At 29.2% G+C, this 13,519-nt stretch overlaps 1 protein-coding gene and 1 pseudogene across 3 annotated transcripts in view; one reads left to right on the top strand and one right to left on the bottom strand.

Moving 5' to 3' along the window:
• Positions 1 to 13,519, bottom strand: part of LOC141442376 (MICOS complex subunit Mic60-like) — a 94,494-nt gene that overhangs the window by 64,875 nt on the left and 16,100 nt on the right. The window lies entirely within an intron of this gene.
• Positions 2,081 to 2,812, top strand: LOC141442159 (NADH-ubiquinone oxidoreductase chain 1-like; annotated as a pseudogene). Its single transcript, XR_012452895.1, has one exon. The product of XR_012452895.1 is annotated as an NADH-ubiquinone oxidoreductase chain 1-like (transcript).

The following is a 13,519-nucleotide window of genomic DNA, read 5'->3' as shown; positions in this document are numbered from 1 at the left end:
GGACGTTTTGGGCCTGTGTGAGGTGAGACGACCGGGCGAGGCGTGCGTGAGGTTGCAGTCTGGGAATACTTTCTTTCACAAGGGTAGTGAGGATGGGAGGAAGAATCGAGCATAGCATAGGGATCCTAATACATAAGCACCTAGAACACCAAATTAAGACCATAGCCTCAGTATCTGAAAGAGTATTACTACTGGCACTATAATAACCATTAAAGTAATTGTGGCATATGCTCCAACTTGTAGCGAGAGGGATGACTTACAGTCTTATTCATAAAAAGTTAGAGCCTCCTTGGAGGCTCCTTGAAGGCCCGATGCTAAAAAACATGATTTATAACGACGTTTGTCTGTTAGCGCTAATCAGTCGATCAAGGCTCTGCTAAAATTAGAGGACCGTAGACCCTCCTTTATCTCCCTGTTAAGTCACAAAATGGCAGCCACAAGTTTGAACAGCTGACTTTGACAAGAGCAAAAAACCATACCGAAGATTGGATATTTTTAGTGAAGGGAGGGTTATGCAAAGATTAAAAAAATCCAGGAAAAAATATTTTCCGGAATTTGTATTTAAAAATCCTCTAAATTTTGAAAAGGTATAATATTTTATTTAATTTGAGTAAAGAAAAATGAGTATAATTTAAATTAATTAATAAAAATTTTTTAAAAATATTAATATGGGGGTTTAAGTAATTTTTAAGATTTTTTTTTAATATATAGTGAATTAGTATTGTGAAAGAATTTTGAAATATTTGAAAATATTTTTTTTTAAGTAAATTTATTTATTGTATCTTGTGTATCAGAGTTTATTAAAAAAATGTTTTAGTTATAATTTTTCTCGAATTTAAAAGAGTTAATTAATTAAAAAATTTACTGTAGCAAAAAGTATTTTTTATATTTAATTAGAAATGAGATGTTATCGTTTTTTAAATATATCTAGTTTTTTTAGAAAAAAATTTAATTTTAATTAATTTAATAAAAATATTAATTAAAAAATATTTTTAAAATAAAATTTAATATATTAAGGGATAAGCTTTAATTTAAATTATTATAATATTATTTATTTGTTAGTGAAAATTTTAAAATTTATATTGTTTAAAAATTATAATTTTTTATAAATAATTTCATTAAAAATAAAATTTAATAATAAATTTAATTTTTTATAAAAAAATAAAATTTAATAAGAAATTTTTAGTTATAATGATAAAATTAGTATAAATATTATTTAAATAAAAATTAATAATATAAATTTATTTGTATAATTAATTATAAGGAATTCGGCAAAAATTTATATTCACTTGTTTATCAAAAACATGTCTTTTTGTTTAATAATTTAAGGTCTAATCTGCCCACTGATAAAATTATTAAAGGGCTGCAGTATTTTGACTGTACAAAGGTAGCATAATCATTAGTCTCTTAATTGGTGACTTGTATGAAAGATTGGATGAGATATATACTGTCTTATTTTTATTAATAAAACTTAATTTTTTAGTTAAAAAGCTAAAATAAATTTAAAAGACGAGAAGACCCTATAGAGTTTTATATAAAATAATAATTAGAAATTTTTTTTATTAATTTTAAATTAAAATTAAATTTTATATTTTGTTGGGGTGATAAAAAAATAAAATAAACTTTTTTTAAATTTATAATATATATATATATATATATATATATATATATATATAATTTATAACATATATAAATGAATAATTGATCCATAATTTATGATTAAAAGATTAAATTACCTTAGGGATAACAGCGTAATTTTTTTTTTTAGTTCATATAAAAAAAAAAGTTTGCGACCTCGATGTTGGATTAAGATAAAATTTAGATGCAAAAGTTTAAAATTTTGATCTGTTCGATCATTAAAATCTTACATGATCTGAGTTCAAACCGGTGTAAGCCAGGTTGGTTTCTATCTTTAAATTAATAAAATATTTTAGTACGAAAGGATCAAATATTTAAAATAATTTTATAATGTTGAATATTAATAAATTAAAATATAGATTTAAATTTATTAACTATTTTGGCAGAAAAGTGTAATGGTTTTAGAAATCATAAATATATAATTTAATTATATAGATAGTATATGTTTTTAAATGATTATATTTTAATTTTAATTGGTTTATTGATGTTAATTTTAGGGGTTTTAATTGGAGTTGCTTTTTTAACTTTGTTAGAGCGAAAAGTTTTAGGTTATATTCAAATTCGTAAAGGTCCTAATAAATTAGGATTTATAGGGATTTTACAACCTTTTAGAGATGCTATTAAATTATTTACTAAAGAACAAACATATCCATTATTTTCTAATTATTTAGTTTATTATTTTTCTCCTATTTTTAGTTTTTTTTTATCTTTATTAATTTGAATAGTTATTCCTTATTATTTTAATATGATTAGATTTAATTTAGGATTTTTATTTTTTTTTTGTTGTACTAGATTAGGGGTTTATACATTAATAATTTCTGGTTGATCATCTAATTCAAATTATTCATTATTAGGGGGGTTACGAGCTGTAGCTCAAACAATTTCTTATGAAGTTAGTTTAGCTTTAATTATATTATCTGTTATTATTATAATTATAGATTTTAATTTAGTAAAATTTAATTATTATCAATCTATAATTTGGTTTATATTTATAATAATACCTTTATCATTATGTTGACTATCTTCAAGATTGGCGGAAACTAATCGGACTCCTTTTGATTTTGCAGAGGGTGAAAGAGAATTAGTTTCAGGGTTTAATATTGAATATAGAAGAGGGGGATTTGCTTTAATTTTTTTAGCTGAGTATTCAAGTATTTTATTTATAAGTATATTATTTATTTTAATATATATAGGAGGTTATGATTTAAGTTTATTTTTTTATTTAAAATTAGTTTTTATTTCATTTTTTTTTATTTGGGTTCGGGGGACGTTACCTCGTTATCGTTATGATAAATTAATATATTTAGCTTGAAAAAGATATTTACCATTGTCTTTAAATTTTTTAATGTTATTTATTGGCATTAATATTTTTTTTATTTAATTAAACTTTTTTAGTATAAATTAATAGAATATAATAATTCTTTCTTAAGTTTTCAAAACAAATGCTTTAACAAGCTCATTAATTAGTTAAAAATTAAATTATCTCAATATTTACTTAATAATGGATTTAAAATAAAGTATGAAAAATAAACTACAGTAAGAATTTGTCCTGTAATAATATATGGGTCTTCTACAGGGCGTGCTCCAATTCAAGTTAAAAGAATAATAGTTATTACTATAAATCAAAATAAGATTTGGTTTAAAGGATAAAATTGAATTCCTTGAATTTTTTTATTAAAAGTAAAAGGTAAAATAATTAAAATAAGAATAGATATTACTAAAGCAATTACCCCTCCTAATTTATTAGGAATAGATCGTAGAATAGCATAAGCAAATAAAAAATATCATTCTGGTTGAATATGAACAGGGGTTACTAAAGGATTTGCTGGGATAAAATTATCAGGGTCTCCTAATAAATTAGGGTTAATTATAATTAATATAATTAAAATAAATAATATAATTAAAAATCCAACTAAATCCTTAAAGGAAAAAAAAGGATGAAAGGGAATTTTATCTAAATTACTGTTAATTCCTAGGGGATTATTTGATCCTGTTTGATGAAGGAATAGTAAGTGAATTATAGTTATTATAACTAAAATAAAAGGTAAAAGAAAATGAAAAGTATAAAAACGAGTTAAAGTAGCATTATCGACTGCAAATCCCCCTCAAATTCAATTTACTAGTCATCATCATCATCATCATGTCAGCCGAAAGACGTCCACTGCTGGACATAGGCCTCCCCCAAGGCTCTCCACTCAGACCGGTCTTGTGCTTTCCGCATCCACCGCGATCCCGCGATCTTAACCAAGTCGTCGCTCCATCTTGTTGGAGGCCTACCGACAGCTCGTCTCCCGGTCACGGAAGCCATTCGAGAACCTTCTGGCCCCATCGGCCATCCGTCCTGCGAGCAATGTGCCCCGCCCACTGCCACTGCCAATTACTAATATATTACCTAAATAAGGAATAGCTGATAATAAATTTGTAATTACTGTGGCTCCTCAGAAAGATATTTGTCCTCAAGGTAATACATATCCTATGAAAGCAGTTCCTATTAATAAAAATAATAAAATAACTCCTACTATTCAAGTATATTTTAAATTAAAAGATTCATAGTAAATTCCTCGTCCAATATGTAAGTATACACAAATAAAAAAAAATGATGCTCCATTAGCATGAAGGGTTCGAATTATTCATCCAGTAAAAAAAAAAATATTTCAAGAATAGTTTAATTAAAATAATAATTTTGGAGATTATTGATAAAGAATATTCTTTTTCTTTGAAGTTTTTAAAGAAAATTCTTATTTTTGATTTACAAGACCAATGTTTTTTTTAAACTATAAAAACTAATGAATATTTTTTATATTTTATTAATTATTATTTTTATATTTATTATTGGAAATTTAATTTTTGTTTCTAAGCATAAGCATTTATTAATTATTTTATTAAGTTTAGAATTTATAGTATTAAGAATTTTTGTATTTATATTATTTATTTTAAGATATATAAATATAAATATATATATATTAATAGTTTTTTTAGTTTTTGCAGTATGTGAGGGGGCTTTAGGTTTATCAATTTTGGTTTCAATAATTCGTACTCATGGTAATGATTATTTTCAAAGTTTTAATTTATTATAAATGATAAAATTTTTATTTATGATAATTTATATTATAATAAATATTTAATATAAATTATATATAATTAAATTATTTATATTATTATTATTATATAAATATTTAATTTAATAATAATTTATAATTAAATATTTAATATTATATTATTTTATAATAAATATTTAATATAAATAATATTTTATTAAATTATTTAAAATAAAAAAAAACTGTAAAAATTTCATATATAAATAATTAAATTATATATTATAATATAAATATTTTTTTTTGATTTTTTTTTAAAATTTATTTTACATATAAATTTTAGTGTAAATTTTTAAATATTTAAAAATATTTAATTTTATTAAATTAGTAATTAACATTAAAAATTTAAGAAATTAAGATTTAGTAATATTAAAATTAATAACAAATTTTGTGCCAGCAGTTGCGGTTATACAAAAGTTAAATTAAATTTTATTAGTAATAATTAATATAAAATAATTTAATTTAAATATTAAATTAATAAGTGAAATTTTAATTTAATTAAAAATTATAATAAAAATTGTATGATTTAATAAATTTTAATATAAACTAGGATTAGATACCCTATTATTAAAAATTTAAATTTAAAATACTAAAATAGTAAATAATTATTTATTTAAACTTAAATAATTTGGCGGTATTTTAGTTCATTTAGAGGAATCTGTTTATTAATTGATAATCCACGAATAATTTTACTTAATTTATAATTTTGTATTTTTAAATAAATTTAATATTTTAAAATTTAAAAAAAAAATTAAATCAGATCAAGATGCAGATAATAATTAAGAATATAATGGATTACAATAAATTTATTTATATGAATATTAAATTGAAAAATTTAATTGAAAGTGGATTTAAATGTAATTTTATTTAATTTAATAAAATGATTTTAAATTAAAATATGTACATATTGCCCGTCGCTTTCATTAATAAGTTGAAATAAGTCGTAACAAAGTAGAGGTACTGGAAAGTGTTTCTAGAAAGAACAAATTAGAGCTTGATATAAGCATTTCATTTACATCGGTGTGGAGAGTACCTAAGACAGCCGGTGAAATTACTGGCACGTGCGGTATCCCATCTTAGGCCTCTAGGTTGGCAACGCGTCTGCAATACCCCTGGTGTTGCAGATGTTTATGGGCGGTGGTGATATCTTACCATCAGGAGACCCACTTGCTCGTTTGCCATCCAGTAGAATAAAAAAAACATTCGTACATTCAGTCATTCATTAAATCCTATAATTTTTAATAGAAAATACGGTTTGCAAATAAATGTGATTGCTATATTAAATGTGTTTAGAGCAGGGGTGGCGAACCAGTCGATCGCAATCAACCGGTCGAATGAGATCAACCGGTCAATCGCAACTATTACTCCAGTCAATCGTGGCAACGCAAATAATATAAATACTGAACTATGCTGTTTCATTTAAGTCTTCAAGAAATGTGTAATTGGTAGATCGCACAGGGTTTCGTCAGTAAACAGTAGATCTTGGGTGTAATCAGATTGGGCACCCCTGGTTTAGAGTATCTCTAATGAAAACTGATACTGCTATTTATCAGAAAATTTATATATAGCAACATTTTTTCAATAGGTTTTAGTTCTTTTGTAAACGTAGATTTATATAGCATGATATCTTTGGATAGTTTTGTTCATTATTCTGATATTATAGGTATCTAAAACAAGTAATACAATAGGCACAGAATTAATGACATTGTCTAGATATCTCGTTATATTATCTAGTGAATCTTATATGAAGTAATAAAACAACATCTATTTAACATATTAATTTTCATGAAGGGGAATATCCACATTATGCCAGATAACTAAATACACACACACACATTATACGTCTTTTTTTTTTTTCTACTCATTAACTTATCCAAACCGACTATAAGATCACTAACGCAACTGCAAGAAAATGCATTTTTTATCGCATGTTAACGGATTAACGATTAACGTTAACTTGCGTTAAATCTTCCGAAATTTAACGCTTTAACGTTTAACGAAGTTAACTTTTTTTTGTAGCGGATTAGCGATTAACGAAGTTAACCGTTTGATTAACGGTGCCCAGCTATGCCTGCATGTTATGACACTGTTTACGAGCAAGTGTGATGAAAAAAATATTTACATAAATAAGTATCACAAAACAAACAACAAGTATTCAAAGACTGTGTTGCTCCCGCCGTGTGACAGACACTCTTTACCGGCCCAGATAATACGGACATGGAAACACCGACCCGATTTTTCTTCTACACGCCATAGAAACTCAAGTCAGTTTCACACGAGTTTGGTTCTCTGCCATTCGGGCAAAATATTTTTCGCAAATTTTAATATTTCATTTTCCAAGTATCAAATTTCTCCGAAACCATATTATTTTTAGAACTTTCATAAAACAAACCTAGCCTATCCAATTGTGCTCTTATAAAACTATAAGAATATGTTCTGAGAAAAAAATATGGTTTTAGAGAAATTTGATATTTGAGAAATTCAACATTTGCCGAATGAAACATCTGGGAAAAAATATTGCGAAACGGACTGCCGCACGCACGAGTTTATAGTTATGGGCGTGTGTACATGAGTAATCGGGTCGTTATTTACATATCGATATTATCCGGGGGTGCGGCGGTCCGGGCGGGGGTTATTATCGGGCCGGGAAATAGTGTAGTGTAAGTGGGGAAATAGGGTCGGGGGGGGGGGGGGTTTGCAGGTGGTAGGATCTTGTGCAAGGTCCGCCCAGATTGCTACTACCATCTTGCTCGGTAATCCTGCCGTAAAGCAGCAGTGCTTGCACTGTTGTGTTTCGTCGTGGAGAGTGTGGAGAGTAAGACAGCCGGTGAAATTACTGGCACGTGAGGTATCCCATCTTAGGCCTCTAGGTTGTCAACGCGTCTGCAATACCCCTGGTGTTGCAGATGTTTATGGGCGGTGGTGATTCTTACCATCAGGAGACCCACTTGCTCGTTTGCCATCCAGTCGAATAAAAAAAACCACCAGCTGCATGCAGTGGCGTTTTTTAATACTTAAAAAAATTAAAGCATTTTGTGCATATTAAGCGTTTAAGAGAAAATAACCCTTATAACAGTCATAAATGACGCATTCCCAGTGGCCTATTTAATTTCACATGCAGCAGAAAAGGCAGCAGACGATTACTTTTGATTAGTCCGATTCTCGTTTCAGCAAATCAGCACGCCGGGATGAAATTCTGAAATATTATTATTCTAAAAAGTCGTATCGTACTATGAAATACATTACAATATATTTAATACGACCTGTTACCGTAATGTGTTACATTGTTGTCGTGTTTTGCGAGCCATAAATGAGTCAGCTGTTAAATAGTATATAGTTTGATACCAGTTTGTATGGGTGTGTACACGAAATATCGGGTCGGTATTTCCATGACGATATTACCGGCGTAAATTGTCACCCGAAACTCAGTATATAGGCAGTTTTGGATACTGGATTTTGGTTATGTATCTATGGCCTCATTTTCGAGCAGTGTTGTAAAAAAATTGTTAAATACCCAATTATTTAAACGACCTACCTAATCTTCTTGTACAGTCAGCTGCAGATAAAAAGGTACCTCCTGTAACGGCGGTAACCACGCAGAAGATGTAAGAGTATGTACCTTTTCTTGGCTGCTGACCTTAACATCTAAACCCATGATGTCACAGGCCATCTAGACACGCAGTAGCGTGCACAGCCAAGTTAAAAGAAAAAGGAACTGCGACGCAGCCGTCGAAGTCAACAACGATGCATTGACCTTGGCTCTCATATCACAAATGTATGTTCTTAATTATTATTTAGGATAAGTTCGTTTTTGTACAATGTTTCCATCAAGGCTTGTCAGTTTGTATTGTATGACCCTTTATTGCACATAAAACATTAGAAATTAACAGTTAGCAATATAAAGAAATATACAAAGCCGAAACTTATCCTTAAAGGGATATCTTTCAGTTAACCTTTGAACGATATCAGAAACACGAGTAGCTAAAAGATAAAAGGATCGAAAATTATAACCTATTTTATTATAAGTGATTTTAATTTACTAAATTCCTAAATTGATTATTTATTCTATTTATTTAAATTTGTATATTAATAAAAAAAAGTACAACGCAGTAAAAACCAATGCACGTAGAACTATTTTATGTCCTTCCCAGTGTCTTAAAATGGTACGATTTCAACTAAATTGACTTAATGTTTGTGTCAGCAAATTGGATTGTCCTCAGTTCAGTTGTGTGAGGATACTAAGTATAATATTATAGACTTTGTTTGTTTAATTAAATGCATGTATAGTTTCTCTTGTACTTATATAAATATTGATACTTACTTTTCTTTTCTTTAAGTTTTAATTGTATCACTCTTTTCATGATGTGTACCTACACATAGTTTGAATTGTAAATGATCTCTTGCCTTATATTATTATTCTCATTACTGTACCGCATGTTTACAATTTGTTTTGTGTGCAAAAGTTAATAAATAAATCGGATCGGCTATTAAAGGGTGAAGAGGTACCTGTTAGAGAGGCAATCGTAGTTTGTTCTTTTGTTTATTTGTCACCTAATTGTATTTAGGTACTTACCTTTGTTTGACAAAATAAATGAATTTTTAAATTTTGAATTTTGATATACAAATTGAGTAACTTTCGCATTTATAATATTTAACATTTAAATATATAATACATAATAGTCGTCATTTAATGATGAGGCAAACGGGATTAATTGAACTATATTCAATTGAATAGCCGTGACGTATGCAAACTTCGAACCGCAGCAACGACGTTGTTTAAATTAATACATATATGGAAAGGGCCAATATTTTTCATACTTACTTCGCGTTAGGAAGTCGTCGCGTGCGTTAGTGGACTAGTGTCCGTGAAAAATTTTATAGTGGCGAATATGTGGATAACTGTGGTTATAGCCCTTGTGGCGATATATATTATTATTGCCGTGTTTGGTGTCCCGATCTAGGGCCGACAAAGGGCCCCGGCCTCCGGAATACCCGGGGGCTTTGCCTCTCATTGGACACGGACATTTATTCAGCAGTGGAAACAGCGACGGTATGTAAAGTTATCTTTACTGGTTTAAGTCAATTATTACCGTGAAACGTCTTATAAGGATAGGAAGGGAACTTTACGAGTTCGTTTAGCCACAGAATATATAATGACGGTTTATATTGATGGTTCTTAAACATGTTTTATCAAAATCGGTTCAGCCGTTTTGGAGATATTGATCTTTGAAATGACAATGTCAGGGTTTTTTAACTTTTTGTTGGTTAGGTTATTACTTATAAGTTTAGTAAGTACTTCTCGGATCTGGTTGTTAATTATGATTAATTTTGATCGTCTTTAACAATTGCCCTTTTTAACGCGAATAACATTGCAACGAGTCATTACAAAAAGTTTCTAGATATTTTATGATCCGAATAAAAAAATAAAGGGGTTTTTATTTATTTACAGGAAAGTGGCTAAAAATAAGGGTCAAAATTTTACACTATTTTGTAGGTAATTTAATTATCTGTCTTATAATATATAATACATATATATCGGCAACTAAAATTGTCACTTATCTTTTGTTAAAGTTGTTTTATTTTTTCCTGTAAAAATGATGTTTTTCGATTACACGTTTATTCGTTTGGGCCATCGAAACTATCTGTATACCGAATTTCATCTAAATCGGTTCAGCAGCTTAGACGTGATGAAGTAACAAACAAACAAACAGACTTACAAACTTTCGCATTTATTATATTAGTTAAGTAGATATTAGTGGGATTGCACACATTTAAAATTACATTTAATCTGTAAAAAAATTAAATCACCAGTGTTCATATTTAAAAAAAGTTGCAGAACAAAAGAAGCCAGTCATGCGAGTAGAATAGAACCTTGGATTTAAAGCCCTATGGTCAAAGACACCGTGTACGAAAAATTATACCTTCATAATAGTAATATTATTAATCATTAATTAATATTTATTATGAATAATTATTCTTATCATATTTATACTGTTTGAATAATTATAACACAGCCTGTCTCTACATAGTTTGACTCCTTGGTTCAATTTGGTAACTTACTAATTTTACTAAGAAATTAAATACAATACCTATTTTATTTGCTGCTTTTCTTCGAAATCGAAACGCAACTGACGAATACAAATTATGATGAGTGTAGCGAGCTAGCTACATATTAGTAATCTGTGGTGTAGAGTTACGGCTACTTGCTGAAATACTTGTTGTTTCTTAAAAAAAAAATATGGCTTGTCCATCGAGGACAATTTTGCCAGTGTCTAGTAGGTTTTTGCCGTTTGTACGGTAAAAAAAAATCTAGAAAACGAAATTGAAGGTAATGGTGGAGAACGATCTGGAAATACTTAAATCTTCAAGTTAGCGTTTAGCTCAGTTTAGTAGTGTCAAATGTATGGAACTGTCAAGCTTAAGCCAGGTTTGACTACAAAATCTAGATTTTTTTCCTGCAAGACGGCATTAGAAATTGAGTAAAAATTACTGATTCAGTAAAAAACACGTAATTTTTGAAATAACGGAAAGTATTCGAAAAGTAAAGCAATCAACTAACATAAAATGAAAAATTATTTTTGGGGTGTTCTGAGGTTTTCAGTTATTTAATTAACACCTTGAATTTTAATATTTTTTTTTACTTTCCTTGTACTTTCCCATGCATATTTTTGGTTACCGTTGAATTCTTTGATATATTACAAATAATTTTTCTAAAAACATTTTTTAATATTAATTTTTATTAAAGGTAAGTAGCCCTTCCTCCACAAGCTTAAACTACTGGCTTAAAATATCTGAAAAAACAAAGCGATGGTAGTATATAAAAATATTACTGAGCGCAAAAAATCTAGCCCTCAAATTTATGCAGTAATAGGTAATTGTTAGGATTGCAATTTTACATGAAAGAGGTCTGTACTATTAGTTTCATCTATGGTTTGTTTAGAAGATTTTCTGTTATGTCAGTTGGGTATGTCAAGTAAATAGAACTATGGTCTGTCCCAGAATTCGAGAGATACTAAATGACGTTTCATGTGTTACTGTTTTTTTGCGTTCTCATAAATAGTGATGTGCCGCAACCGGTTATTACCGAAAGATTTTGTAGGTACCTATGTATGTATGTCGTAAATATTAAGATATGAACGGATCCGTGATGTACTAAAATGTAGGGCACTTAGGACATTCTAGAAAAGGTAAAATAGGTCTAATAAAAATGTGACCGTTTCGAGATATTTCGACTTTTTATAGATGTTGATGTTTAAGTTTCAATTTCATTCTAAGTAAGTTTTACATTAACTAAATAATATGAAAAATATGAATATTTGATTTATTATTCTATGATATGAAATTCTAAATAAAAACACGAGAAACGCACTGATCACATCCGATGACAATACGAGTAAGTAACGAAAATCGGTTGAATACCACTTGAATACGAAAAACATGAACAATGACGTTGTGTGATCTGAGAGCCTACTCCGGAATTCTAAAATCAAAGTTCGTACCGTAACGTCCCTCTCACTTACGTATTAAATTAAATAGTAGTGTCAGAAGACGGAACGACACGAACTTCGATTTTCGAATTCGTAGTAGCCCTGCTGGCCCTAACTACGAAATGCAAAACTCGAACTTCGTATGTTGCCGTCCGCTGACGCTTATCTCATTCAATACGCGAGTGAAAGGGACGGTGCCATACGAACTTCGTTTCTACTTTTGTAGTAGCCCCTCTGTATTATTTTTTACGTTGGCACTAAGTGATGAAACACTGTATTTTTACCTGTGCTTAGATTTCATCACTTATTCGTATGATAAAGTAAAATGGAAAGTAGAATATTGAATGATTAAAGTATTTTTTGCTATCGTAAAATAAACATTTATCGGTTATTTAAAAAAACCGAAATCACGGAGCAGCACTGTTCCTTTTATGCTGGCCACATTATTTTTTACGTTTGACATTTCAGACTGTCATTTTATTATCTCGAATTCTGGGACAGACCAAGCTAATATATTCAATAGTGTTACAGAAATCTTTACTGTTTTATTGGTAGCTTGCTAAACTCTATCAGTAATCTTGTATGTAGATTTGTCACGATGGTAGTGACCGGAGGAGTTGGTGGTAAACGAAAAAAGGCAGGAAAAAGGCAGGCCAGTAATATTATTAAAGAAAACTATAAAAGGCACCTGCGGACAACATACGCGGTCTTAAGTATCTAGGTATGCGTATGCTACGACATTGTATCAACAATTTAAAAAAAACCGGCCAAGAGCGTGTCGGACACGCCCCAAATAGGGTTCCGTAGCCATTACGAAAAAAATAAGTTATATTTTTAGGGTTCCGGAGCCAGAGTGGCAAAACTGAACCTTTTATAGTTTCACCATGTCTGTCTGTCTGTCTGTCTGTCCGTCCGCGGCTTTGCTCAGGGACTATCAAGGCTAGAAAGCTGTAATTTTGCACGTATATATAAGTAAAACTATGCCGACAAAAATAGTACAATTGAAAAGTCAAAAAAATTTTTTTTAGGGTACCTCCATAGACGTAATGTGGGGTGATTTTTTTTCTCACCCAACCCTATAGTGTGGGGTATCGTTGGATAGGTCTTTTAGGACCCATTAGGAGGTTGCTAAGACGATTTTCGATTCAGTGATTTGTTTGCGAAATATTCAACTTTAAAGTGCAATTTTCATAAAAATCTAAACATTTTTTTTCTACTTTTTATTTTATCACTACTGTCGGCATGATACTACATTATGTCTGTGCAAATTTAGCTTTCTAGCACTTATAGTCTCTCAGA

This window comes from Choristoneura fumiferana, chromosome 25 (assembly GCF_025370935.1).
Source record: "Choristoneura fumiferana chromosome 25, NRCan_CFum_1, whole genome shotgun sequence".
NCBI classification, from domain to species: Eukaryota; Metazoa; Arthropoda; class Insecta; order Lepidoptera; family Tortricidae; genus Choristoneura; species Choristoneura fumiferana.
The sequence above is the reverse complement of the archived record's forward strand: the minus strand, read 5'-3'. Positions and strand labels throughout refer to the sequence as shown.